The sequence below is a fragment of the Muntiacus reevesi genome, chromosome 1 (genome assembly GCF_963930625.1).
Source record: "Muntiacus reevesi chromosome 1, mMunRee1.1, whole genome shotgun sequence".
NCBI lineage: Eukaryota > Metazoa > Chordata > Mammalia > Artiodactyla > Cervidae > Muntiacus > Muntiacus reevesi.
In genome coordinates, this window is record NC_089249.1 from 117,099,426 (window position 1) to 117,127,320 (window position 27,895).

General features: G+C 38.4%; 1 long non-coding RNA gene across 3 annotated transcripts in view; it reads left to right on the forward strand.

The window, feature by feature from the left end:
• Nucleotides 1-27,895, forward strand: part of LOC136163536 (uncharacterized) — a 133,587-nt gene that overhangs the window by 73,133 nt on the left and 32,559 nt on the right. For 2 of the 3 annotated variants that reach the window (XR_010662255.1, XR_010662256.1), the window contains exon 2: nt 8,405-8,485. This is a non-coding gene — a long non-coding RNA (uncharacterized lncRNA). Of the gene's footprint in view, nt 1-8,404; nt 8,486-12,790; nt 13,503-27,895 lie in introns of those variants that run through there. The other variant, XR_010662257.1, reaches the window with a different exon arrangement.

The window sequence follows — 27,895 nt, forward strand, 5'->3', positions numbered from 1 at the left end:
GGATAACTGTGTCATATTAGGCTTTATTCTTTAGTGTTATATTTCAAAGTAATTATTTGAACCATAGTAGATTCAAATGTCCACCACAATAACTTGGGCTTGACAGAACTTGACTGGGCTCCCTCCTTACTATATCCTTTCAGCTCTTGAATTATTAAAAGTGGCTTGTATTCCCTTGATTTCTGGGCTGTGTTATGGAACATAGAAAATGATGTTTCCCTTTCACATTTTTTTCATGTAGTGCAGTTTTACATTTCTAAACACACACACACACACACACACACACACAAATAAATACATAGACACAAACCATTCTATCTTTCTTTGCCGAAGTTTAATGGCTGTAGATAGACATGTCTGTTGAAGGGAGGTGGCTTATTCTTCTGCCAGCCTCCAAAATGGGGAACTTTCTTAATTAAGAACTCACTCTGCCTGAGATTCTGTGGGAAAATTTCTTCCAAAAATTTTGGAAGATCCTAGGAGTCATGGATTTTGGTAGTAGTCAGAATGGAGTTTAAATCCTGGATCTGGCATTTAATTACTAAGTGACCCTGGGCAAGTTAGTTACTTAATCCTTTGTGCTTCAATTTCCTCACCAATAAAATGCAGGTCATAAGAACTACGTGAATTAAGGATTTAGCAAGTTAAGATACATCTAATATACCTGGTAGTGACTGGCATGCAATAAGTACTTAATAAGTAAAAGTGAGGGTTTGATGGGCTCTTCTTGAGATTAAAAAAAGCTCCCTAGACTTTATTTCCTATACAATGACATGTAGTTCAATGTCTAATTTATTTTATATTTTTACAACAAAAATACTTTTTTTGACTTACCACCACTTACCCTCTTTCCTGTGTCCATTTTTGCAGACCACACACTATTAGTTTGCATGTGATTTAAGATATCAAGCCAAAGGCATCTCCTCTGCCACCCTCCATCTACTGCTACTGCCCCAAAATAGAACCACATTAAAGAAACTCTCTATTTTTTTTATCTTCACACCTACCAAGACCCACATGCAAGCTGAAGTTCTTTTCTCTCAATATGGTACAAGCACATGAACTCTAAAGAGAAAACCAGTTTTCCTTTGTAAATGAAAGATTATTTCTTTGCCATGGAAATTAAGGAAAAAATAATCAACTCCAGATTCCTCTTTAGTGACTTTATAAGTGATAGTTGTTCTTTCTGATGGTCATCTTCGCAGCTGTTGCCCAAGTAGCATTGTGTTATTTGTTAAAGTAAAAACTCCAGTTAAAATGCAAACATTTAAAAGTGTAAATAAGCAGAAAAGCCACTTAGGAGCAAAAAAAAAAAAAAAAATCAGCAAGAGTGCTTTTAAGAGTAGGGTGCAAAGTTGTGTTCTTAGCAACTCTCTTCCCATAAAGCTTTTGATAACAGGAACTTGAACTAAACCATGAAGCTAAAGTAAAACTTGCTTAACACTGAAGCAAACAGTTTTGCTTTGCTTTTTTTAAAACCTCTACTCCATTATCTAAAATACCACAAACAGTCACAGAGAGAAGCAGTTATGTGTGTGTATGTGTGCATGCTCAGGCATGTCCAATTCTTTGCGACCTCATGGACTATAGTCCACCAGGCTCCTCTGTCCTTGGTATTCTCCAGGCAAGAATACTGGAGTACACTGCCAGTTCCTCCTCCAGGGGATTTTCCCAACCTAGGGAATGAACCTGCATCTCTTGTGTCTCCAGCATTGACAGGTGAATTCTTTACCACTGAGCCACCTAGGAAACCAGAAGCAGCTATAGTCACACTTATAACACTGAGCTTAGTATTCACTTATTCCTCCACTCACCAAGTCCTTTGAGCACCTCATCTTTACAAAGCTTTAAGAGAAGTCATGATGTATGTCTGTAAAGAAAACGGTTCCAGTTCTTGTCTTCATGAAGCTTAGAACTGCGGAATCAAAGAATAAATCATTAACAAACAGGTAAATATACAATGGTATATACACACATACATATACATACAAGCAGTTATAAATACACACATATACATATATACACACATACACACATTATATACACATGTACGGAGCTTCCTTAGTGGCTCAGATGGTAAAAATCTGCCTGCAATGTGGGAGACCTGGGTTTGATCCCTGGGTCAGGAAGATCTCCTGGGGAAGGGAATGACTACGCACTCCAGTATTCTTGTCTGGAGAATTCCATGGACAGAGGAGCCTAGTGGGCTACAATCCAAAGGATCACAAAGTGTCAGATATGACTGAGTGACTAACATACACACATACATAAATACAGTTATTGTCTCCTTGCCACCAAGGAGGCAAGTTAATCTGAGGACAAATATCTGGGCAATATACTTAGATCAGATGTTCCAAGGAGGCCTCTCTGAGAAGGAGCTGGATCAGAAATGACTGACAGATGAGGGGTCACCCTTGGGGAAAGTTGGGCTACGGAGTTAGCTCTAGTTAGGGAAAGAACCAAGAGCAAAGGCCTTGAGATGGAACAGACTTGTATGTAAATGGACAGAGAAGAAGAGGATGCAGTAGTCTCACAGATTTGCCTCCAAACCTTGTCTGTGTGTTACATGAGTGATTTATCTTGGGATAGTGAATATTATGGACAGAGTGTGAACTACAGAGTCAGGCTAATAGGGTTCACTTGGCTTCACCACTTACCAGATGTGTGTCCTTTAGTTATTTAATCTCTCTTATCCTTCTTTTCTTCCTTGTAAATTGGGATAATCATACCTACTTTACTGGATTGTTGTGAAGATTACATAGGAATAAATGTAAACATGCAGAGTAGGATATATCACATAGAAAACCTATAATAAATGTTAACTATTCCTGCTCTTCACCAAGGACTTCTTTGGTGGCTTAGAGGTAAAGAATCTACCTGTTAATCCAGGAGACACAGGTTCAATCCCTGGGTCAGGAAGATCCCCTGGAAAAGGAAATGGCAACCCACTCCAGTGTTCTTGCCTGGGATATCCCACGGACAGAGGAACCTGGCAGGATACTGTCCATGGGGTCACAAAAGAGTCAGACATGACTTAGCAACTAAACAACATTTCCTACTCATTACATATTTAATATTGTTGTTATTAATGATTAAATCTCTCTGACAGGGGGTTACAGTGAGGTTATAGGTTTCCCCACTGTTTGAAAGCAGAATGTTCCTTTGAAACCTTTCATAAGCTGAAGTGATATAAAGTAAAGAAGCAATTGCCTTAAAATATATCTTGCTAATGATACACAAAATACATGGAGATAAAGGACAGATGCGCACAGACACAGCTGAAGGCTATGGGGCTTGATGCTGAGTGTAGATCCTGTGGAAGGAGCTCTTGGTGGGGTCACTTCCACTGCTCTGGGTGTTCACTGACTGTATCATGGCTTGCCGCAAAACCAATAATATTTTTGCTTTTTGCCTTTTTTCATAAAGCAAAAATTCTCTTCAGATTTCTTTTGTTTAGTGAAAATAGGTACCAATGTAAGTCTTCCATAGAAGTGAAATGGCCTAAAGTGAACTTTCAAAAGCTGGGGACAACTGTAATTCTAAAATTAAATCCCACTTTGTAGCATTCTGTTGAAGATTGTGTGGGATGACGTACGTAAAATTCGTAGCACATGTTGCCTGGCACATACCACTCAATACTCCAGTAGCTATTACTATTGCTGTTTTTTAATTAATAGTAGCATTGACTATAAGTTAAAACTAGTATCAGATCTACATGTTTGCTAAATTGACCGAACTCAAAATATTCTTAGAGTATTGAAATGTTTTTAGAACTGAGCTTTAGCCAACATTTCATTTGGTTTGAGTCCATATTCTAGACATAAAAAAGCACATTTGTTATACTCAAGCTTCTCAAGCTTTCACATCTGCCACAAGGCCATCTTCAGTTGTACCCTGTAAATGCTGCCTTCACCTCTCAGGAACCTTGATGCATAGCTAAATGTGCCTGTTGGTGTTAATCATGTTGCCTTACTAATAACCTTTCATTCTGGCCTCAGATGGGAACAGAAGGAACGCAGAGTTACATATGGCCCACCTCCAAACTTCTCACGATCTCTATCTCACCAACGTGTACCACAGATAAGGGAGTAAAGATGCTGGAAGAGAGTTTTTAATCACCAGCACCCACCAGTCTGGCCATTTGTATAGGATATCCAGTGAGGTGTAGAAGGTTCTGAAAATAATTTCAAACAGATGGAGGAAGGGAAGGAAGACAAAAAGGAGTCAAGGGTGAGGGAAGTAGGGAAAATTTAATTGAAATTCACCTTTTGCCTTGTGATAGACGTATTTAACATATGACCAAACAGGGTTTTTCCTTTTTCCAGCTTTTCTGATCTTGCATCAACTCTACATATATTTGATGAAAGAAGGTATTAAGGCCCCTCTGGAATGACATGGGGAGAAGTGAAGCTGAGGGTCAGGGCATGGATTTTTAAGCAGTATATTCCCTATGGCTGAAATGCTTCCATGCATTTCAGAATTTATGGCTTTTCAGGATCAATATTATTTGAAAACATATATCTAGGATGCTTTAATGAAACTACAGAAGTTATTTATTCTAAGAAACACTTACCAGTTATTTCTTCCTGTTAAATAAAGCAAGGGGACACCCACAATTTCTTTCCTGAGAATTTATACATTCACCTTCTCATCAGTGTGATAAAAGGAAGCTCTGAAACTAAAGTCAGAAAACCTAGGCTTTAGCTAACTGTATCTACTAACTATGATACCTGAACCAATTACTTAAACGCTCAAAATACTTGTCCCCATCTATACAAAGTGAGAAAGTTGAATTATATGATCTCCACGTTCACGCGCATTCATGAAGATTTAAGCCTTCAACTGTAATCAATTCTTTGAGTTCTCACAGTAATTACGCTCCAAACTTTGATGAACTATGTATTTCTATATACCAAATAGAGGCCAACTTATGAATTGAAGGGTTCTGTGTTAAGCACCATCCCAGTTGAGCATATGGTCATTTCAGTGTACAATTCCCTTAAAATTGATCTAATGCAGGAGTAAGGAAAGCTCTACCGCCACCTTTCACTATGCTTGGACTTAGGGAAATGTCTTTAGGTTACAATTTCTCAAAGAAACATAATATGGTTTAGAGTTTTCTTTTTCCTTTTTTTCTAACTACTCCATTGGACATCTTTGTCATTTGAAATGAAAGCAGGTAGAGAATGAGAGCAAAATCACCTCTTATATTAAAGTATCGAGTTTATACAGGATAATGTTCACATTTTCCCCTTTAAGAATAGCATATAGATACTGAAACTGTTTACCTTCTGTTTTTTAACCCTCTTGCTGCTTGGGGGAAGGGAAGGTCAGGATTTAATAAGAATGCCATCAAGTTTATTTAGTAAGAAATGTAGAGAAGCGGCAACAGCTGAACAATATTCTTTATCAATGTGATGGGGAAGGAGAGGCTGTCTGACGAGCATTCCTTTCATAGTTTGTAGCTCTAAAAGTAGCCAGTTAATTAGATTCCATGGTTACTGCTATTGTAATATCTGCTTATTTGAAGTGCAAAGATAATCATCAATTGTACACTCTTGACTACACTATTAATGGCTCTAATACCCACATTGTGTTTACATTTTGCTTGGTAACAAACACTTAGCTATTGTAGTTTTTAGCATGTAGTAATTTGGTGAATACTGTCTCTATACAATGTGCTTGCCATTTCATTCTGCAGTATTAAGTGTTGTTTTTCCAGTAAGGTCTTGAAATGTGGGGCATTATGTATGAGTTATGCTAATTTGTTAGGGCAATGAATACATTAATTTCATTAGTAAATGGCCTCAAAGCAATAATTACCAGTGTAGGTGTGTCAGAAGCGATCATGTTCAGTTTTGCCACTTAATTATTAAGATTTTGTTCTGAGGGGCCCAGATTTGACATTCAGCTTCAATTTAGCCATAAATAAAACCCAGAAATATGTAGGGATGAAGAAATGAAGCCAAGAACATGTTTTGTACTTACATTCTTCCACTTTTTGTCCAATTGTGACTGCCAATTAAATGCAAAATAATTAGTGTCGTATACCACCCAAAAGCACATTTTATTAAAAATAGCAATTTTATTTTCTTGATTCCCTTCCCTGCCTTTCATAGCTGGATTTTAAATTGTCCACAAAACAGTATGTAATTTGTTAAGAAGAATTCCATTTAGAATTGTTGTCTGCAGTTCTTCCTTAAAGCTAAAGTCACTTTATTTTTTTTAATAAATGGAATTTTCCTCTAATGGATTAATTGGCTCCCTGAGCCTGTTATATTATTATACTACTTGAACCATTTGTGGCTAAGCAGTAATGGTAGAACCTATATTCCAGTATTAATTTCCACAAAAATCTGACATTCTTTTTATAATCATGCACCTGTTGGAACCATTTAATGCATCTCCATTTGCTGAAATGATGTGTGAAGGTCATTTAAAACTGAGCAATCACTCAGGCTGTTTATGGAATCTTGGAATATTAAACCATTCTCAGTGTCCTGGTGTTCTGCTGTAATGGGAAAATAATACTCTTCAAAATTTTTGGAGGAAGGAAATACAGTGGAGTTTGAGAAGCAGATGGCACATGTGTATAAAGAAAGGATGCGTGAGACCTAACCGAGAAAGGCAGAAAGCAAACAAAGCATCAGAATATGAGAGAAGAGGTCATTACAGGAGAAAACACTAGAGAGGAGCTGGAAGAAAGCTTGCTGTTATCAGGGTTTAATACGTCCAAAAAGCTTGAGTCGTTTCTGCAAGGGACTGTTGTCAAATCAAAGACAAACAATAATCCTAAATAGAATAGTGGTGATGGTGAGGATGGAGCTGACCAGCTAAGAAGTTGATTAGTAGGTGATGTTTCTGTTCAGTTTTCCATGTGGTGACTCTGCATTGCAGCCTCTAACTTCAACCTGCCTTTAGCTTTGGCAGTGTTTTTATTTTTTAATGCTTTTAGATGTCAACCAGATTCTTGAAATATGACCCTGGGATGCCATGTGCACCAAACCATCCTACCCTCAGGATTTCAAAAAGACAGAATTTTTTAAATCCAAAATAAAGTTGAATTTACCTCGATGGATAACCAGCATTGAATACTATTGGTTTTCACGGCTCACAGAAGTTCGGGCAAACATCCTACAGTCTGTCAACTTGCAATGGTGGTCCATTGTTTGAAAAAGATCTTTTCCTCCCCCATTAAATTAATACATGAGTCCAAACTTTAGATTTAATTCTGATTTAGACTAGCAGGGTCTAGAAATAATCTAAAGCTGTTTGATTAATACTAATTTATCTTGACTAGGGTCATTGGTAATGATTTTGACTTGTTTAGCTATTGCTACATTGAATCATGTTTACAGACATGAAAGGCTGTTCTGTGAAATGCACTCAGATGTATGAATGAATATGTCTGCAAGCCTGTTACAGGGCAAGAACCCAACTAATATTAATTATTATTGTTACTACTATTAATGATGTTATCGAATGGCAACACACTGCAGTATTTTTGCCTGGGAAATCCCATGAACAGAGGATCCTGGCAGGTTATAGTCTTCGGGGTTGAAAAGAGTCGGACATGACTTAGCGACTAAATAAGCAGCGTAAAAACCTAGGCCTATACATGAAGGCATATGTGCCTGCCCCAGCTCTTGACGATAGTTCAAATATTGGGTTAGCCAAAAGTTCGTTTGAGTTTTTCCGTTACATCACATGGATGTGGGCCAAATGAACTTACTGGCCCACACAATAGTATGGCCATTGCTTATATTAACACTGTTGCAAATTCTCTGGTGAATGGGTCTTCTTCTTAACTTAATGGTGTCCTGCAGAGATTTGAGGTATTCACCCAACTCCCTAAATGGCCTTCAGTTGTTTGCCAATATTCTTTTTCTTGCACTTTCACTTTTTTTTCCTTTTTCCTCCAAAGCTCCCTCAGTTATAGTCACATTTGTCACGTCAATGATAGCCCTGAACTGTTCCTATTTGTCCCCATGTCCTCAGTGGCACATGCAAACACTTAGCTCTGGCCTGTACTGAAAACCCTACACAGTTAAGTTGGAACCAACTGATTTTAAGGAGAAATACCCAAAAGGGCTTAAACTCTGAATACTATTCCCTGAAAACTTTTTTCTAGCCTGTTACAAAGTACATAAACTACTACTACATATTTTGAGTGCTACTATACACCACCAATTGTGCTCTTTACATAATTTTATATTTAATAATCACTAACTTCTAGGTATAAATACTATTGCTCCTTTAGGGATGATAAAACTGAGATTTGGAGAAAGTTTGAGTTACTTGCCCACATATAGCTGGTAAGTATTGAAATATTTATTTAAGGCCAAATATGACTCTAAAGCCATTCTCTTAACTACTTTTTATTCCTTTTCCACAACATTTATAGATTCTTCCTATTTGAGTCAAATATATCATTCAAAATCATTCAAACGTAAGCCCTGGAACACTGGAGAGAAGGAAAAATAAGGTAAGTTCTACCAGCATATGTAACCTATTTTTCCAGGTCCTCCATTTTTTTCTTAAGTGGAGACATCCCATTAATATGAAAAACACCACAAACCTTCGAGTTAATGATACAAAGATGGTGGGCTTATCCACGTGGTTGAGGCACACTTATCCATTTCATGTTTTTTTGTCCTCTGGGGTTTATCTTCTAATCCAAGCAGGCTCTGTTTTTAAGCACCAAAGAAATATGATGGTACTAGCAGGTAGATCCCAGAAGATTCCAAAAGATCAACTCAGTTAATATTGTTGCACTTAAGACCATAGCAAATGTCTTGCAGAAGTCACCTCCATTCAGGGTGTTAAGTGGTTGCCAATATGTGGGCTCCAGGCTCCTGGGAAACAGCAGAGTGAATGGCAGAGGTGAGTGAAGCAAAAGCCAAGGATTATCTCAAATAGCATTATATTTCATAGAGATGCATTTATTTTATTTCAATGTATTTTCAAAGGTCTAAAGAGGTGGATGTGCTTAATAATACACATTTTAAAACACATATATGGAGGATCATGAGACTTCATAACAAATTAAATGGTTTTCCCCAAAGAAAAGATGGGAAACCATTGAATTCCATATTCTAGCCTCAAGAATTCAGTTAAGCAGGAAACAGAAATCTAGGTACCAAAGGGTACTCTAGCTCTCTTTGATGAAAGAATGTGTCCATTGATTCTTCAGTTCCTGAAACAAATAGTGGACTTTTACAGTTTTATACAGAAAAAAGCAGGTTCAATTATAGGAAAATGGAAACAAAACAACAAAGACACAGACAGAGTAGGTAGTTTCTACCATCCATTTATCCTACAATTTCTGCTAATGTCACTGCCCTTCTCTTTAAGCTACCTTAAATTTAGTAAAAGGAAAGATACCCCCCAGAATTAAACCAAGTCACATGAAAAGGAAACCACAACAGACATCTTTGTCTTCACGTTTTACCTTCTTGAGCACTATTAGCAGCAGCATGCTGTCTGCTGCGCTTTGTGCAGTATTCTTCAGGGAGGAGAGTTGGAGAGAGCTAGATCCAGGGGCTGAGTGTCCAGTGAGAGTCTCTTGGCTCTTAGGCCCTGGAAACATAGCTTGGATTCATAAGAGATAGCCCCTAATACCCAGCAACCATATCCTATCATCTCAGACTCATCTACTTCCCAATATGCCTGGCACCTCCTAGGTTACCCTCTTGTTCCATCATATTTGAAAACTGTCCCAACCCCTGAAGCATTAGATATGGCTCAGCAGCCAGAGCCTGCCTTAGCATATACCATGTCCTAGATTCCAGGAGGAGAGCCGTCTGTCCTGCCAGGATTGCCACACTCTCTTTACAGAGATCTCTAAGTTGTCATGAAAGTCAGCCCACAGATCTCTGCCAGGTGGGCAATCTGCTCATTGGGAAGACAGCCCAACTGTCTTTCTGGCCTATGACATCCAAAAGTCAAGCAATATTTTGCTGGTAGAGCTAGAAGTGAATCTAGAACTTGTTAAACAGTTTGTCTCTCTGCTTATTCGCTTGGATTTAGATGAAATCTGAACTTCTGAATTTTAAATTAATATTTATGGCACAATTTAATACACATTTAGTAATGTAAAGAATCTGATTGAAAGATGTGGTTTGCACATAAGCCCCACCAGAAACTCATTTACTAACAGAATCCAACTCTAAGTAAAATAAACAGCTTTGCTTTCTACTGACATTTTATAACCACCTTAAGGGAAAGGTGGAGAGGGGAATTGGGTTTCCATGTGGATTTAATTCAAGAACTTCCCGAGAAAGTGCTTGAAGGCAATACAGTAGTGAGCCAACTTTCTTCTGTTAAGTCACAAAAAAATAGATTGTACCAAATAGAGGGGATCAACCACAGCTGCAAAGAGGAAATTTAGAATTATCATCATACCAGTATCAGAAGGTCCTTTATGTTTATAGCTTCATAAAAGTTCACAGTTAGAGTATTTGCTGCCAACTAATAAAAAAGTAATGAAAAATTTTGCAGATTTTTTGTGTAGACAGCAGTTACCTAATCCCCAAATCCTGATGAATTCATATATTCAAAATATTTAAAAGGCAAAATATACCCAAGAATTTATTTGTGATCCCTTTAAAGGCATGGGTCTTAACCTCATTAATAGATGAGGAATGACTATATTGTTTGGCTGTACATCAATATGTGTTTGAAAATAAATTCTGGTTCCTTTATGGCCCAAACATTCAAAAAACCATAATTAAGCAATGACACTCCAGGGTGGATATTATTAGGTAAAAATGAAGGCCTTGTCCCTTTAATGCCCCTTGATGTGTCTTATTACCCAGGAACCCCCTAGTTTCCATGTCTTTTTGTGTTTATAAAGGAGGTCTCTTTTACATTTATTTTTTTAATGAATTCTAACAAGAGGGCTTTTGTGTTTATTGTACTAAACACATCCATCCATTTGTGGAAAAATAGTTCCTATTGGAAGGGCGAAAGAAGGCAAACCAAAAGCAAGTGCTTGAAAATATTTTTTCTGCTATTTTTGGTGCTAAGTTTTTTCCCCCCAGTGTATTTTTAATACGAAAGTGCAGACACCTTCCGTGTGTTTCATAAGTTCTCCATGTCTCCCTTCCTGTTCACATCACTCTCTGAGCCCTGCACCATCAGCTGGCCTGCTCTGTGTAGTAAGCTTTAGCCTCAAACAGATTGCCCTTAACCTTTTCTTTTCATTAGAAAGCGCAAAGCAGGAGGTGGTGGGGGAGGAGGGGAATGAAAACTGGAGGTGTTTCAAGAGTCTGTACTGTATTATGCCACTATATGAAAAAGTCATAGAGTTTAAAATGAAAGGTGAAGTATGGTGCTTGAGATCTGGCATGAAAATTCATTGCTGTGTAGAGCTCATAAAAATCTGTATATAAATGTTGCTGTTATTATTTATGAATGATAATTATATGATAAAGCTTCTTCTTTAGTTAATTATTTGTGTGGAGGCCTAAGTACATTTAGCTATTATTGTTATTTATAAAATCTGTACATTCATAGAGTGCCATATGCCAGTCTCAACATACTTTACATATATTATCTCAGTTAATCTTCCCAATAACTAACGTTTGTAGACGCGAGTTATAGTTGGTAACTGATCCCAAGTCATAGAGCTTGTGAGTAATGAGAGATTCCTGCTCAGGTCAGTCAGATCAAGAGCCCAATATCTTAACTGGTTCACTCCATAAATCATTGCCATCCCGAGACTCATGTTAAATTAGTAAATAAAGAGTAGCCTTTTCCAGCTGAAGAAATCGAGGCTGGAAGAAAACAATTAACTTATAAATGTCACATAGCTATCCAGCAGTGGACTAAGGAAAGCAAAGCCAGCGTTTCTGAATATGGCTCACTGCGTTGACGCAAAACCACGTAGTCTGAAGTCGGTTTGATGATCCTTTCTATGAGAGTGGTTATTAACATTGGAAAGCTTGAACGACCATGATGGAAGTCTAGATTAGCACCAATTGCACTTTTTTATTAACAAAAATATAAGCTTACCCATGAGAGCTACTGCCTGGGAGGTATGAAAGAAATATCCAGACAGAGGATCAAAATAAAACAAACTCAATTTAAAAGCCCTCCTTTTGCCATAAATTCAGTGTGCTAGAGGTCAAATCAGACCCTCGTGTGCAAATGAAGTAGAGTACATCTCTCTCATAACACAGATGTTTTACTCTCCTCTGACAACCACTTATTTTGGTAACAGGATTCTATTATATATAAAATAGAAACGCTACCAGCTTGGATTTTTTTACAAATTTTCAGAGTTTTGTACACTCTTTTTTGTAGGGACTGTGTGAATCAAATAGAAATCTAACCAACAAACCACACACACATACATTCCCCTGAACAAATGTAAAAAGCTCTGCTGAGCACCCCTCCTGGTCCCCGCCCTGCTGTTTGCATCTTGTCCTGCTGAGATAGATTTCAGGAGGGCAAACCACCTAAGAACCCTTGGACTGGCCCATTGTTCTGATTTTGCCGGCGTGTCATTTTTCACCAGAGCACAGTTGCCAAGCACCAGCGAGATGCCCTGGTACTAAACCCGCACCGCGCAGTCTGCAGCCGCCCTGCGCGTCCCCTTGGTCCCAGCCGTTCCATCATCTCGCGTGGAACTGCCTGGAGCTGTTTGTTGAACTGCTTCATGTTACTCCTTGACTGAGAGAGAGACAAATGTTCCGTATTATCTTTAATTTCCATAAAATTGTTTTAATCTTTGCTTTATAATAAATGTATAACGGTGCCCTCGGGGGATCTCTGTTTTGTATTATAGGTGTCTCCATTGGAGTTATATGCAAGATAGAACTGCTCAGCATTTGCCTTTCACCCAAAGGACTAAAAAAGATACTCTGAAACAAAAGATTCCTCTTGGGAATCATCCATAAGCATAAAACAGAAAATTTCCTTTCCCCCAATATGCCTCCATTCAACCTCCCCATCCTGGGGACATGATTATTAGCCAGTAACATAAGCAGTGGGAACGGAGAGATATTTGTCCTCTTTCTGACTGTCCCAGTTTGGGTGTAATGTTTATATGTGTGTGTGCATGTATTATATAATATATATCATTACAAATATAGCATACATAAACATTGTCATAAAATATAATTAATTATCTAATCCAAAGCCTTTGCCAGCATGTCCATTTTAAACATTTTTAGCTCCAGTGGGTTTTTTAACCAGCTTGATGAAAAAGAAGAAGGGGAGGGGTAGGAATGGAGAAGGCCCCATGAATACATTTTTGACATTTTGTTTATTATCATTTTATCTAGGCTAGTGGTAAATGGATGGACTTGTCAGCAGAAATCTCTTGGTGAAGTAAATAAAGAATCTTAATAGGCAAGGAGAATAGAACTAACAGCAAATTGCTCACAAAGAGATCTAATTTATAGGTTTCCTTTTCACGGAGATTCTGTTCTGGATTCTGGCTTTACCAGAAGAAACAGCTGAATGATGACATGAATCCATATGCAGAGAAAGTGCTCTATCTGGGAGAATGGGGGGAAATGCAGAGGGATTCTCTGCAAGGCCTCACCCCAGGCCTTGTGAAAGTTAGCTGTCATAGTACTGTTGCGGCATCTCCATGTAAAGCTAACTAATGCCTGGAAGGTCGCCTCTATTTTTATTTTCTGGTCTCTGTTAATAAGCCCATGCTGCATTCATGAAAGAAAAATATTGAATGTGGCCACACCAGTTATAATATTATGGCTATTTGGGTTTAAGCATAATAAAGATACCAACAAAGGCTCCTCAGTTATTAATATTTTTTCAGGTTAAAAGGCAGCAATAAATCATAAAGAGCATTTCCAAGCAGTAGCACTTTTATAGAAAATTGCTTGCTATTTAAACAAAATATTTGCTCTTCATCTCAGGAAAATATGTGGATGCTTCTGAACAAGGAGCTATTTTACCTACTCTCTGCCTCCTATAATTAGCTCCATCTTACTTGAAATACATTTTTATTTTATTTGCTTGCATGGATCACAGCAAAATATGGGGCTCAAGTTTGCCTTGGCCAAATGGGTAGTCCCTTCATTAGTAGTCTATGTTTTCTCACAGAGTGTAGAGCCCTGAATTTAAATATCTGTCCTTCTGTATCCATCCTTCTGAGACGACTAGAGACCTCTCAGTAGCTCTTTTGGGGACATGGATAAAACAAGATAAACAGAGAGGAAGCTTTGATCCAACAGACGTGGATATGAATTTCTTACCACCACTTGTCAGTATAGACCCTCTTTCACTTCTAAACTTGGAAAAATGTCTTTCCCATGAGCCCAGAGTTCTTCTCAGGAAGTGGCCATTTATCTCCAAAAGTTGGCTTATTTACATCCTTGGACAGGAGTTGGGATAAGAAGGTCACACAGATATTAAGCTATCTTTCTTTCCTCCTAGATTAGACTTGCAGGTTAGCAGAAAGTAAAGGATATTCTAGACTTGCATTGTGCAAGTCACTTGACCTTCTCCACTTCACTACAGTCTCTTAAAGAGGCCAACAAATTTGTGCTACAAATACAACTACAAAGACTAACTATATCTCAAAAATCACATCGCTCACAATGGTTTATTGTTTATTCATTTATACTGGAAAGAAAGTGTAATTCTGAATATCTGTTTAAATACTCCCTTTGGCCAAAATTAGCTGTGTCAATGGCAGATGGGATCTGATTTTCACACAGGTGAAAATCAAACTAAGCCACCTTCTTCCAGGCAGATTGTAGTGCCGATTTCATATTCTGAGTTAAACATGTTTTTTCTCTCTTGAAAATAAGTTCCTAAAAAGAGTTCCTGGCATTCCAAGTAATGATTGTAAATCTACCAAGTTAATTTATTAACCAATAAAGTCCTGTCAAGTCTCCTTCTCATCTTCTAGAAAACAGGTCTGCAGAGAGGGGGAAAAAAGACCAACTAGTTACTAAGGAAATATATTCTTGCTTCACATATATTCATCTCAAGCCTTGCTTTGGAGTCCACTTCTATGCATTATGGAATATGGAAATCCCTACAAACACAGAAGGCATTTGGGGTGATAATGGTCTACATTGTTCAATAGTAAGGCTGTAAGGAAATTAACAATAAATGCATCATTATTATATCCAAACTGCCATCAGATTAAATTCAAAACTCTAAATGAAAAGCTGAGGCATTTGATTCCTTAGGCACATAACATAAAATCAAGGCTGTTACAAGAAGACAGTATTTAAGATGTCCCCTTCTCCTTTCTCTTCAGTAAACACCTTGTAAATTTGTCTGAAATTTTCAAATTTTGCACTAATTGAGGCTCCTTGCCTGTTCATTTGAGCTTTGGTGTGAAAATACATCAAATCATAACACACAAAAAGCTGCTCTCTCAAGCCACATTTCATAACATGATTTCATCAGATGGTCTTAATTTTCTGCATGACATTATCTTTCAAGCTGACATAAGACTGGGCTGTGCTATTTGCACACTCAAGACAGAACCATGTAGCTTAACTCTGTTTATGCTTGTGTGGGAATTTGGAGCACTTTTACTTTGAGGAATCAAGCAAATAAACCTTCCAAAAATAAAAAGATTTCCTCTAGTCTTTGAACGACTTCTTGCCTTTTAGTGAAAGAAGCACAGTTGTTTTAAAAAAAAAAATGCTATAGTATTCAATTCAGTTTTCTCAGTATATGTGAGGTGTGTATATCTCTTGAAAATTTCTGAAGTCCAGACCAATTAGGCAAGGAGACTTGGTAATTTCACTTGGCTAGTATCCATATAATTGTAAATGTGCAAAAAAGAAGGTGGTGTGTTTATAGATGGAAATATTAAACACTTCAAATATTGCAATACAGAGAAAATGTATTATTAAACTTGGAGATAGAACATCTAGCCCTTGGTACTTATTTGTCAGCTCTGACTGGGCAAGTCAGGCTTCTCTGGTGACACAGTGGTAAAGAATCCAACTCCCAGTGGCAGAGATGTGGGTTCAATCCCTGGGACAGGAAAATTCCCTGGAAAAGAAAATAACAACCCACTCCAATATTCTTGTCTGGGAAATCCCAAGGACAGAGAAGCCTAGCAGGCTACAGTCCATGGGGTTGCAAAGAGTGGGACACGATTTAGTAACTCAACAGCAATGACTAAGCAAGTCACCTAGCCCTGTGTCAGTGTCACCTAAGTGTATACTCACTTTTCATTAAACATGTATTTCTTGAGTGCCCACAACACACGAGGTGCCGTTTGGAGTACTAAAAGTTTTTGTTGTTGTTTAGCCGCTCTGTTGTGTCCTACTTTTTTGAGATCCATCTACTATTGCCCACCAAGCTCCTCTGTCCATGGCATTTCCTAGGCAAGAATGTTGGAATGGGTTGCCATTTCCTTCTCCAGGGGAATCTTCCTGACCCAGACACCATCTCCCATGTCTCCTACATTGCAGGCAGATTCTTTACCACTGAGCCACATGAGAAGACTTCAGTTCAGTTCAGTCACTCAGTCATGTCCAACTCTTTGTGGCCCCATGGACTGCAGCAGTCAGACTTCCCTGCTGATCACCAACTCCCAGAGCTTACTCAAACTCATGTCCATTGAGTCAGTGATGCCATCCAACCATCTCATCCTCTGTCATCACCTTCTCCTCCCGCTTTCAATCTTTCCCAGCATCAGGGTCTTTTCAAATGAGTCAGTTCTTCACATTAGGTGTTGTCAAAGTATTGGAGTTTCAACTTCAGCCTCAGTCCCTTCAATGAATATTCAGGACTGATTTTCTTTAGGATGGCCTTGTTGGAACTCCTTGCTGTCCAAGGGACTCTAAAGAATCTTCTCCAATGTCACAGTTCAAAAGCATCAATTCTTTGGTGCTCAGCTTTTTTCATAGTTCAACTCTCACATCCATACATCACTACTGGAAAAACCATATCTTTGAATAGACAGATCTTCATTGGCAAAGTAAGATCTTCATTGGCAAAGTAATGTCTCTGCTTTTTAATATGCTGTCTAGGTAGGTCGCAACTTTTCGTCCAAGGAACAAGCGTCTTTTAATTTCATGGCTGTAATTACCATCTGCAGTGATTTTGGAGTCGCCAAAAATAAAGTCATTCATTGTTTCCCCACCTATTTGCCATGAAGTGATGGGACCTGATGTCATGATCTTAGTTTTCTGAATGTTGAGTTTTAAGCTGACTTTTTCACTCTCCTCTTTCACTTTCATCAAGCGGCTCTTTAGTTCTTTGCTTTCTGCCATAAGGGTGGTGTCATCTGCATATCTGAGGCTATTGATATTTCTCCCAGCAATCTTGATTCCAGTTTGTGCTTCATCCATTCCAGCATTTTCTATGATATACTCTGCATATAAGGTAAATAAGTAGGGTGACAATATACAGCCTTGATGTACTCCTTTCCTGATTTGGAACCAGTCTGTTGTTCCATGTCCAGTTCTACCTGCCTACAGATTTCTCAAGAGGCAGGTCAGGTGGTTTGGTATTCCCATCTCTTGAAGAATTTTCCACAGTTTGTTGTGATCCACACAGTCAAAGGCTTTGGCATAGTCAATAAAGCAGAAATAGATATATTTTCTGGAACTTTCTTGCTTTTTCAATGTCCAACGAATGTTGGCAATTTGATCTCTGGTTCCTCAGCCTTCTATAAATCCAGCTTGAACATCTGGAAGTTCATGGTTCACATATTGCTGAAGCCTGGCTTGGAGATTTTTGAGCATTACTTTGCTAGCATGTGAGATGAGCACATTGTGCAGTAGTTTCAGCATTCTTTGGCATTGCCTTTCTTTGGGATTGGAATGAAAACTGACATTTTCCAGTCCTGTGGCCATTGCTGAGCGTTCCCAATTTGCTGGCATATTGAGTGCAGCACTTTCACAGCATCATCTTTTAGGATTTGAAATAACTCGACTGGAAATCCATCACCTCCACTAGTTTTGTTCATAGTGATGCTTTCTAAGGCCCACTTGACTTCGCATTCCAGGATCTGGCTCTAGGTTAGTGATGACACCATCATCATTATCTGGGTGGTGAAGATCTTTCTTGTATAGTTCTGTGTATTCTTGTCACGTCTTCTTATATCTCCTGCTTCTGTTAGGTCCATACCACTTCTGTCCTTCATCGTGCCCATCTTTGCGTGAAATGTTCCCTTGGTATCTCTAATTTTCTTGAAGAGATCTCTATTTTTTCCCATTCTATTGTTTTCCTCTATTTCTTTGCACTTATCACTAAGGAAGGCTTTCTTATCTCTCCTTGTATTCTTTGGAGCTCTGCATTCAAATGGATATATCTTTCCTTTTCTCCTTTGCCTTTCACTTCTCTTCTTTTCATAGCTATTTGTAAGGCCTCCTCAGACAACCATTTTGCCTTTTTGCCTTTCTTTTTCTTGGGGATGGTCTTGATTACTGTCTCCTGTACAATGTCACAAACCCCCATCAACAGTTCTTCAGGCACTCTTTCTATCAGATCCAATCCTTTGAATCTATTTGTCACTTCCACTGTGTACTTATAACAAATTTGATTTAGGTCATACCTGAAAGGTCTAGTGGTTTTCCCTACTTTCTTCAATTTAAGTCTGAATTTGGCAATAAGGAGTTCATGATCTGAGCCACAGTCAGCTCCCAGTCTTATTTTTTGCTGCCTGTATAGAGTTTCTCTATCTTTGGTTGCAAAGGATATAATCAATCTGATTTCAGTATTGACCATCTGCTGATACCCATGTATCTACCATGTGTAGAGTCTTCTCTTGTGTTGTTGGAAGAGGGTACTTGCTATGACCAGTACATTCTCTTGGCAAAACTCTATTAGTCTTGGCCCTGCTTAATTCTGTACTGCAAGGCCAAATTTACCTGTTACTGCAGGTAAATTTGATTTGCTCCTTTTGCATTCCAGTCCTCTATAATGAAAAGGACATTTTTTTAGGGTGTTAGTCTTAGAAGGTCTCGTAGGTCTTCATAGAACCCTTCAACTTCAGCTTCTTCAGAATTATTAGTTGGGGTACAGACTTGGATTACTTGTTTTGCCTTGGAAACGAACAGAGATCATTCTGTCGTTTTTGAGATAGCATCCAAGTACTGCATTTCGGATTCTTTTGTTCACTATGATGGTTACTCCATTTTTTTCTAAGGGATTCTCACACACAGTAGCAGGTATAGCAGTCATCTGAGTTAAATTCACCCATCCAGTCCATTTTGGTTGCTAATTCCTAAAATGCCAATGTTCACTCTTGCCATCTCCTGTTTGACCACTTCCAATTTGCCTTTGTTCATGGACCTAACATTACAGATTCCTATGCAGTATTGCTCTTTGCAGCAATAGACTTTACATCTACCACCAGTCACATCCACAACTAGGTGTTGTTTTTGCTTTGGCTCCATCTCTTCATTATTTCTGGAGTTATTTCTCCACTGATCTCCAGTAGAATATTGGGCACCTACTGACCTGGGGAGTTTATCTTTCAGTGTAAGCTTAAAAATATTCATTAATCAGTCTAGAAATACAGAAGGTTAACATTGGAATAGAATCTAAATCCTAATCTACCATAGAGATGAAGGAAATGACACCAACTTGGGTTAACGACCCATTCAGGATATGGGTGGAAGTGGTGGGGAAGAATTTAAGCTCAGTTCTCCTGCCCTGAATTCCATCCTCTTCCTAAAACTCACTTTTCATGCCTCTCTTGCAATGTTCATAACCAGTTAAGACTGGGAAAATATTATTACTTGGAGAAAAATACAGTCACCCTCTCCCATATTTATTGAAGTCAAATCAATAAAAACTGTTCTTTTGTTTGTTTGATTGGTTGGTTTGTTCTTTGTTTTAATGAAAAGAGAGGTATTGTACTGGGTTGTTTTTGATAAGCGTTGATCCTATCAGAGTCGTGGCATAGTAGGTACATAATAAGAATTCTGGTTTCGGCACATTGAGTTGAAAACATCCTTTTCAAGATCACCAGTGGCTTCCATATTTTCAAATCCACTGATGCATTTTTCTTTATCTCTCATAGCTGTATTTCCATCCTTGAAACATTACTTAAGTGGCTGCTAGGACACCATGTGGGTAGGCATCTCTCTTTACCATGCCTTTCTGCCTCCTTTGGAGATCTGCCTCTCTTGCTTACTTCTGATTCTCGAGAGCTACAGGCTCACCACTTACAGCTGTTCCCCTCCTTCTCAATCCTCACTCCCACTGTCAGCTTATCCAGTCAGCTCCACAGCTTTAAATATCATTTACGTGCCAACAGTGACTGGTATGTATCTTCAGACATAACCTCTTCTCTGATAAGTGAAGTCAGGTGATAAGTCAACTTTTGTACACATTATCTCCACTTAGATATTTAAAACACATTTGTATGAGTTAGCATTTGTATCTGTTACTTTCTTCTCTAAGTAACAGAAAGTTTGATTGACATGGTTTAAGCAGACAGGTGTATTTATGTCACATGGTCCAGTGTAGACATTGGTGCTCTGGTTTACATTAAGAATCCACTCTCCTTCTATCTTACAGCTCTACCATCTTTTTGGGTATAGTTGGTTCTATCATCACAGATGGTTGCTGCAATTCAAGTGTCCTTCCTGTATTTCAGGAAGAAGGTGGAAAAGCTAAAAAGTATGCAGGGAAAAAGCCTCTCTTCTCTCTTGTTTTAATCTTCTTTTTCTCTTGGGAGTTTAGCTAAGTACTTTTACCTACATCTTACTAGCCAGAACTCTATCACAAGGAGGCTAGTATTTCATTTTTCAGTTTCTATTCTAAAGGAAAGGAAAGAGGAGGGATTGAAAGGATGTTGATTGAGACAAAGCACGTTCATCTGCAACAGCACTTCACACTCAAGACGTACCCTACATGTTAGTAAACAGCCCTGTATTTTTCATACTCAGACTAAAAACTTTGTCATCACTGGCGTCTCTCTTCCTTTCCTATCACACATCAAACTCAATAGCAAATCCTTGTAGGTCTACCTTCAAAATTTATCCAGACTCTGACCATTTTGCACCACCTCTTCCCTTCCCTCCTTAGTCCATGGCTCCATCTTCACCTGCTTGAATCATTATAAAATCCTTCTAAGCAACTTCCTGCATCCTACCTTCCTTCTTACAGTTTATTCTCTACTTAGAGACCATATGATCCTTTTAACACCTGTGGGTTCATGTCTCTTTTCGCTCAGAAACTTCTTGTGACTTCTGCCTCATTCAATATCAAATTCTAGCTCCGTGTAAACAACTGCCATGATTGCCTTGTTCTTGCCCCAGCTCATTTTGGATCCCCTTTTTCTCCACTCACACTGGTCTTCCTGTGTTTCTTCCAGCATCTCTCTGCTTTCTCCTGCTTTGGAGCCTTTTTAGGGCTGCATCTGCATGACTCCTATGTGTCTGCCCTCCTTACTGCTCCATTTCCTGTGTTGTTGTTCCATCACTCAGTTGTGCCCAACTCTTTGTGACCCCATGGACTGCAGCATGCCAGGCTCCCCTGTCCTTCACCATCTCCCGTCGCTTGCTCAAATTCCTGTCTGTTGAGTCAGTGATGCTATCCAACCATCTCATCTCTATTGTTCTCTTCTTCTCCTGCCTTCTATCTTTCCCAGCACCAGGGTCTTTTTCAGTGAGTCAGCTATTCACATCAGGTGGCTGAAGTATTGGACCTTCAGCTTCAGCATCAGTCCTTCCAATGACTATTCAGGACTGATTTCCTTCAGGATGGACTGGTTGGATCTCCCCAGTCTTCCCCCACACCATGGTTTGAAAGCATCAGTTCTTTGGTGCTCAGCTTTCCTTATGGTCCGGCTCTCACATCCATACATGACTACTGGGAAAATCATACCTTTGACTATATGGATCTTTGTTGGCAAAGTAATGTTTCTGCTTTTTAATATGCTATCTAGGAGCAAGTGTCTTTTAATTTCATGGCTGGAGTCACCATCCACAGTGATTTTGGAGCCCAAGAAAATAAAGTTTGTCACTATTCCATTGTTCCCCCATCTATTTGTCATGAAGTGATGGGGCCAGTTGCCATCACCTTTGTTTTTTGAATGTTGAGTTTAATGCTGGCTTTTTCACTCTCCTTTTTTACCTTCACGATTCCTTTAGGTTCCTAATATTAAGTTACATGTAATGTTATCACAGAAGCTTTTCCTGATCTCCTTCTGTGAAGCAGCAACTTCATCCAACTCCATCACTTTTTGTCTTTATATTGCTTTGATTTTCTTTGGGATCATAGGATATATATTTTTGTCAATTTCTTGTTCCCTCAACTAGAATATGTCTCCAAGATTCTGGGGGCTTAATTTCATTAATTGCTTGCACATAGTAATCCCTCTGTATGCAGAAGCAAATTAATTCTTACTGGGTATCAAAATAATGATATGTATACAGTATGGACTACTTGATTTAACCTTTATAGTTCTGTGAGGTAGGTACCATGGTATATCCTCATTTTAAAATAGATCAACAGGAGATTCAGAGAAGCTTGCAAATTACCCAAAATCTCACAATTAGTAAGTGGCAGAACCAGGATTGTTTGTGTATACATCTGACTCCAAAGCCAATCTTATAGCCCACCCTTCATTGCCTTTCAATAAATATTGAAAGAATGATTGATATATTTACAGAAAAACAAAGCTTAACTGAATTTTCCTTGTTCCCCAGAGCTTTTCACAGTTTAATTCCATTTGGATTGGAAACTCAATTGTAGTCTTTTGTTTTCTCTGTTTTATAAATTTTAGAGGAGTATTTCACAAGCTTCAGAAATCCTCTAAAAGGAGCCTCTAGAATGAACCTACCCCTTACCTCCCATGGAGGATTGGTCTTATTAACATAAAGGAAAATAGTGTTAGCATTGTCTAATCAAATGGACTAGGGGAGAAGGAATGGAGATATATTGTAAGACTGCCTATTTATTTCAAATTCTCATTTTGTAATTTAGCCGGTTGCCTGGCATTTCTTGTGAGAAACTTAAAGGGGATTCTAAGCAATGTGGAAGAGTCTACTCCTCAGGAAAGTTTAAGAATAGAATTGATAAATTTGCAAATTGGCATGGGATCTGGACTTCAGAGTAATTAGGCTAGATTTATTTTAAAAATGCTTTTATTAAAATAGAAAGTCTTAATTCTACTGGACTTAGATACATATTTTCTGGGATGGTAGCTGATGGAGAAAATTTGTGAAGAAAGTTGGCATGCATGAATTAAATCTGTCTGCAGCATGGGCTAGGAAAGTTAATAATCCAAACTGCTGCGTTCATTTGTGTGTATAAATGTGTGCATGTCTAGCCTATATTTTAAGTGGTGGTTTATCTGGGTCAGCCAAACAGGGCTGTTCTGAGTAAGACCTTCAATACTTTAAGAGTAAAAAAACAATCTGGTCTAACAAATAAACCAAACTAATGAACGTGATTGGGTTCACCCCATTATGGCGTCTTAACAATGCCTGAATTAATTTTTAACTCAACACTTTAAAAGGGAAATGAAGGGTGAGAGAAAAACCTTGGAGAAACTACAAATTTATGAACTCGTCAACTTAAATAGATAAATACATAGAGTAAATCCCCTAGAAAGAAAGCATATAGCTCCTAGGTGCCTTTAACATTATCTCACCAACCCCCAAACTGTCATTTAATGCAGATGGTTTCTCTACACAACTCTCACTGCCTAGGTTTTAGTCTTTGATATTATTGACTTGCTGACTCCTTACTTTCACATTGGAATGGCTGGAGAGATTACTATGAGCAAAAGTACATGCATGTTAAGTCGCTTCAGTTGTGTCCGACTCTTAGCGACCTTATGAACTGTAGCCCACCAGGCTTCTCCGTCCAAGGGATTTTCCAGGCAAGAATACTGAAGTGGGTTGCCATGCCCTTCCCCGGGGCATCTTCCCAATCCAGGGATCGAACCCTCATCTCTTGCGTCTCCTGCATTGGTAGGCGGATTCCTAACCACTAGCACCACCTGGGAAGCCCCCTGAGCCAAAGTAGTTTATATAAGTATTAGCTAAATTGGGACTGTCTGAAATAGGGATATTATTATCTTCTGGCACTTGGTAAGCACTCAGAAATGATGGAGGAAATTGAAACAGAGAGATATTAGGCAGGTGCCCAGGAATACTCAGCTAGGAAATGGAGAGTCTCACTACAACCCGGGTAGTCTGGCTCCAGAGCTTGGGTTCATCACCACCACGCAATTCCATGCTCTGCAGGGCTGCTGGGTGATGAAGCGTACGAATTTGCTTCATGAACACAGAGTTCATCCCCTAGTATGTTTGCTGAACTACCATTTAGAAAGAGATTTTAGACCTGAATCCAGAGACCTGGTTTCAAGTGAAAACTCTGCCACAGACTAGACGCATGACACAGGACATGTTATCACCTTTCAATTCTTCAGTTTCCTCAACTATAAAATGAGAGAGAGGGACGCTAGATGATTTTAAGATCCCTTTCAGAGGAAACATTTTATGAATTTGTTTCTTCTATTATCTGTTCCTGTTTCTAGCGCCTTTTAAAGGGTTTCAGTAATTGGCTTCTGAACCGATTTGTGCACTGCAAAAGCAGTAGATGATACTTTGCAGGGGTATTGAAGTGACTGCCTGTGTCACTGAGCATGACCACTTCCAGGGACGCAGAGTCTAGAGTGGGTGCAAACATAAACAAATGATGCTCTAGCGCATGAGAGGACTAGCGCAGCCTCCTTACCCGAGGAGGATTTGTGCAAGAGGAAGCCACTTAAAGTGAATCCACTTTAAATGAGGCCAGATTTTCACAGGAATATTCTATCATAACTTCATAGCAAAAAAGAATCTAAAATGGATGAAAATAAGTATAGCATTTTGTCTTATAATAACACAGTTTCACGCCACTGCCAATGAAACCAAAATGTGTCATTTATCAATGTGAAGCCCAGTAACTTTAAAGACTGATGCTAAACATTTTTTTTTTGTAAAGTTACAGTTTTGATTATATTTCCAACTAGTTTTAATTCTTAAAATAAGCAAGGAATGAATCAAATATTTGCTCTTGAGGTAACGTTTTTCCAACAATTTTTATGGTAGCCAGATTAAACAACCTTTATTTCAAATTTGACCCTCTAAGTGATCATAAAATTTTTAAAAAAATATGTAATACTCAGGAAGCTTCAGTTTTCCTAGACACATGTTTTAATCCTTAAATACCAATATCATTCTCATTTAAGGTTTCATTTGCTGCTCTCTTCCATTTCTCTTCTTTAATTGCTAACATACATTTTTACATGATTCTCAACTCTCATGGTTTTTCTAGTCATTCAGAGAGTTATTCAACATCATCGTCAGCCACTTCAGTTTTTCAAGATTTTCTGTTTCACTGCATAAATTATGTTATGTTCGCCTTCTGTGGAACAATGTTTGACATTCAGTGAAATGCTGACCAATGGAAACTTTGGCTTGTCTGAAAGGGAGAGATCCTGGTCTAAACTTGGTAAGGATATTTGTGTCAGAATTAAATGCAAGTGGTCAGTACATTAGAGGATATTTTCATAATATGTCAAATTTTGCTTCCTATGCAATTCCATAACTACAAGTATTTTGGCATCAACACTTAGATATCAAAGATATTTAGTATAATGTAGTAATTATGGCAACCAAATTTAATTAGATATATAGACACATGCATTTCATTGATCTGCTTTTACTTGAACACTTATCTGTATTCAAACATATTCACAAGGCTGGACTCTCTTTAATCAAGTAAGTGATTAGTTTAATGGGCAAATGTCTTGTATGTGCACCTTTTGGGAAACTACAAGAAAGGTAAGTCTTAGATGTCGCTTGTTGCAAAGTAAACTTCAGAAAACCTCTTTTCCATTCACTATCAACCTAAAAATGTCTACATATATCTATTACATATTTAAGTAAAGAGTATTTATTTAAAATATAATTAAGTTTAATGACATTTTTTTTCTTTCAAGGGACAGATATTCCTTTATCTTCTTAGCAATGATATGAGTGCTAGATGCTTGTCTACTGATCACTCGCCACCCTTCTCTTGCACTGACCTGTGCCAGGGGGAACTACATTTTCCAGGTTCCCTTCCCAACTAACTATGAGGTAGTTTCAGCCAATGGAGGGACTTAAAGAAGCCTAGAGTGTGGGAAGAAGAGGCAAGGCGAGGGGAGAAGTTAGGGAATTTCTTCCTCTGATGCCTTCTAAAGGGGCATCTCTCACTGTGGCTATATTCTCTCCATTTCTCCAGCTGCTGTCAGACCCTACCCCTGATTCCAATCCTGCTGAGGTGCCCCTCCGTGATTCTAATCTCAACCGGTTTTCACTAGCTTTCAGTCTAAGAACACCAGATTTGTTGTTTCTCCAGCCCTCAGGGTGACTGCCACAATTGATATCCTCTGGGTTGACTCACTATTCCCTGGTTTCTCAGTTCTTTTATCATCTGAATAATCCATTGCTTGTATTAAATTCTCTCAAAACACCTACAGTGATTTTTATTTTCTTGACTTAATCCCTCACTAATATGATACATACACAATTAGATCCTAGTGAACTAATAGATAAAATATATTAACTCCTGACTCAAGAGCACTTCATGAAAATTTCCTATCCAAGATTGTTGTGCTTTGAATAGTTGTTCAAATATGCAAGGGTCATTTACAAATATTCTTTGAAGTGGGAATTATCTCCGGCATGTACTGTACAAGATGCAAATGTATTAAGGTGAAGAATCACTTCCTGATTTTTCTAGGAAATATGTTATCACTTCTTTCATTAGGTCAGTTTTCCAATCCTCTGTTTCAGCTCCTATTTCATTGCACTAGAACAACATTCCTCTACCTTGGCACCATTGACATTTTGGGTGGAATAATTGCTTGTTGAGGTAGGAGAAGGGACACTGTCCTATATGTCGTAGTATGTTTAGCAGACCTCTGTCTGCTAGACTCCAGTAGCAACCCCCCATTCCACTTAGTTGCAACAGCCAGAAATGTCTCCAGACATTACTAAATGTCCTCTGGTGGGAGGGGAGGAGGCAAATCCATCCTTAGTTGAGAACCACTGTACAATAATTATTTGTTTACAAGTAATTTCTTGTCTAGATTAAAAGTTCCTTTATGATGAAATCATAAATGGAACATATTCTTCATTTGAATATAGTAATTCAAACCTTAACTCAAAACTTTATATAACTATGGACTCAAAACTTTAATCAATGCATGTGTGAATTAATAAAGTATTAATAGCTATATGGATTGATTTTATCATATCAGCTTTCCTCCCAGAAGTTATAAGGGAGATAAAATGCACACTGTTATGTATATACTTAAGGTAAAACTAGGAACCTTAAGGGCAAGTTTTATTAATGTTAGAATTAAATCAGTTCCAGCAGGAATGGTATGAACACATTGTTCACATGGTGAGTGTTTTATGCTATATTCAAGATGGTTTAAAAAATTATTCTGACATGAGTCTTATAACATCCTCTGTGGTACATAGAAATTATCACTATTTAAAAAGTGAGAAAACCAGGGCTCAGAGGGTGACATATTTTTCCTAAGATTTCATACATGAGAATGTGATAGCTAAGGTTTGAGAAAGTCTGCCTTCAATCCCAACCCTTTCAGTGCTCTTTTTAAAAGGTAGAGCTACCTGGGTTCATGTCCTCTAGAAGCTCTCTCCTTCCTGGGCTTGAAGGACTTGCTGTCCTCTAGTTCTCTGTCATCTTCTCTACCTTTTCAGGCTCCATCTCTGCCTGGGTCTGCACATGGCCTGCTTTTATGCTGACCGCACATGACTCTTTAGGTCATCTTCTTCTGTCAACCACTAGGTGTACGCCTCGTGCACACAGGAACCCTGTAGCCAAGGCCTGGCTTCAAATCCTGGCTCCCCCACCACTTACTTTGCTGCTTTGGGAATTACATAACTTCTTTACATAGCAGTTTCCTTACCTGTAAAAT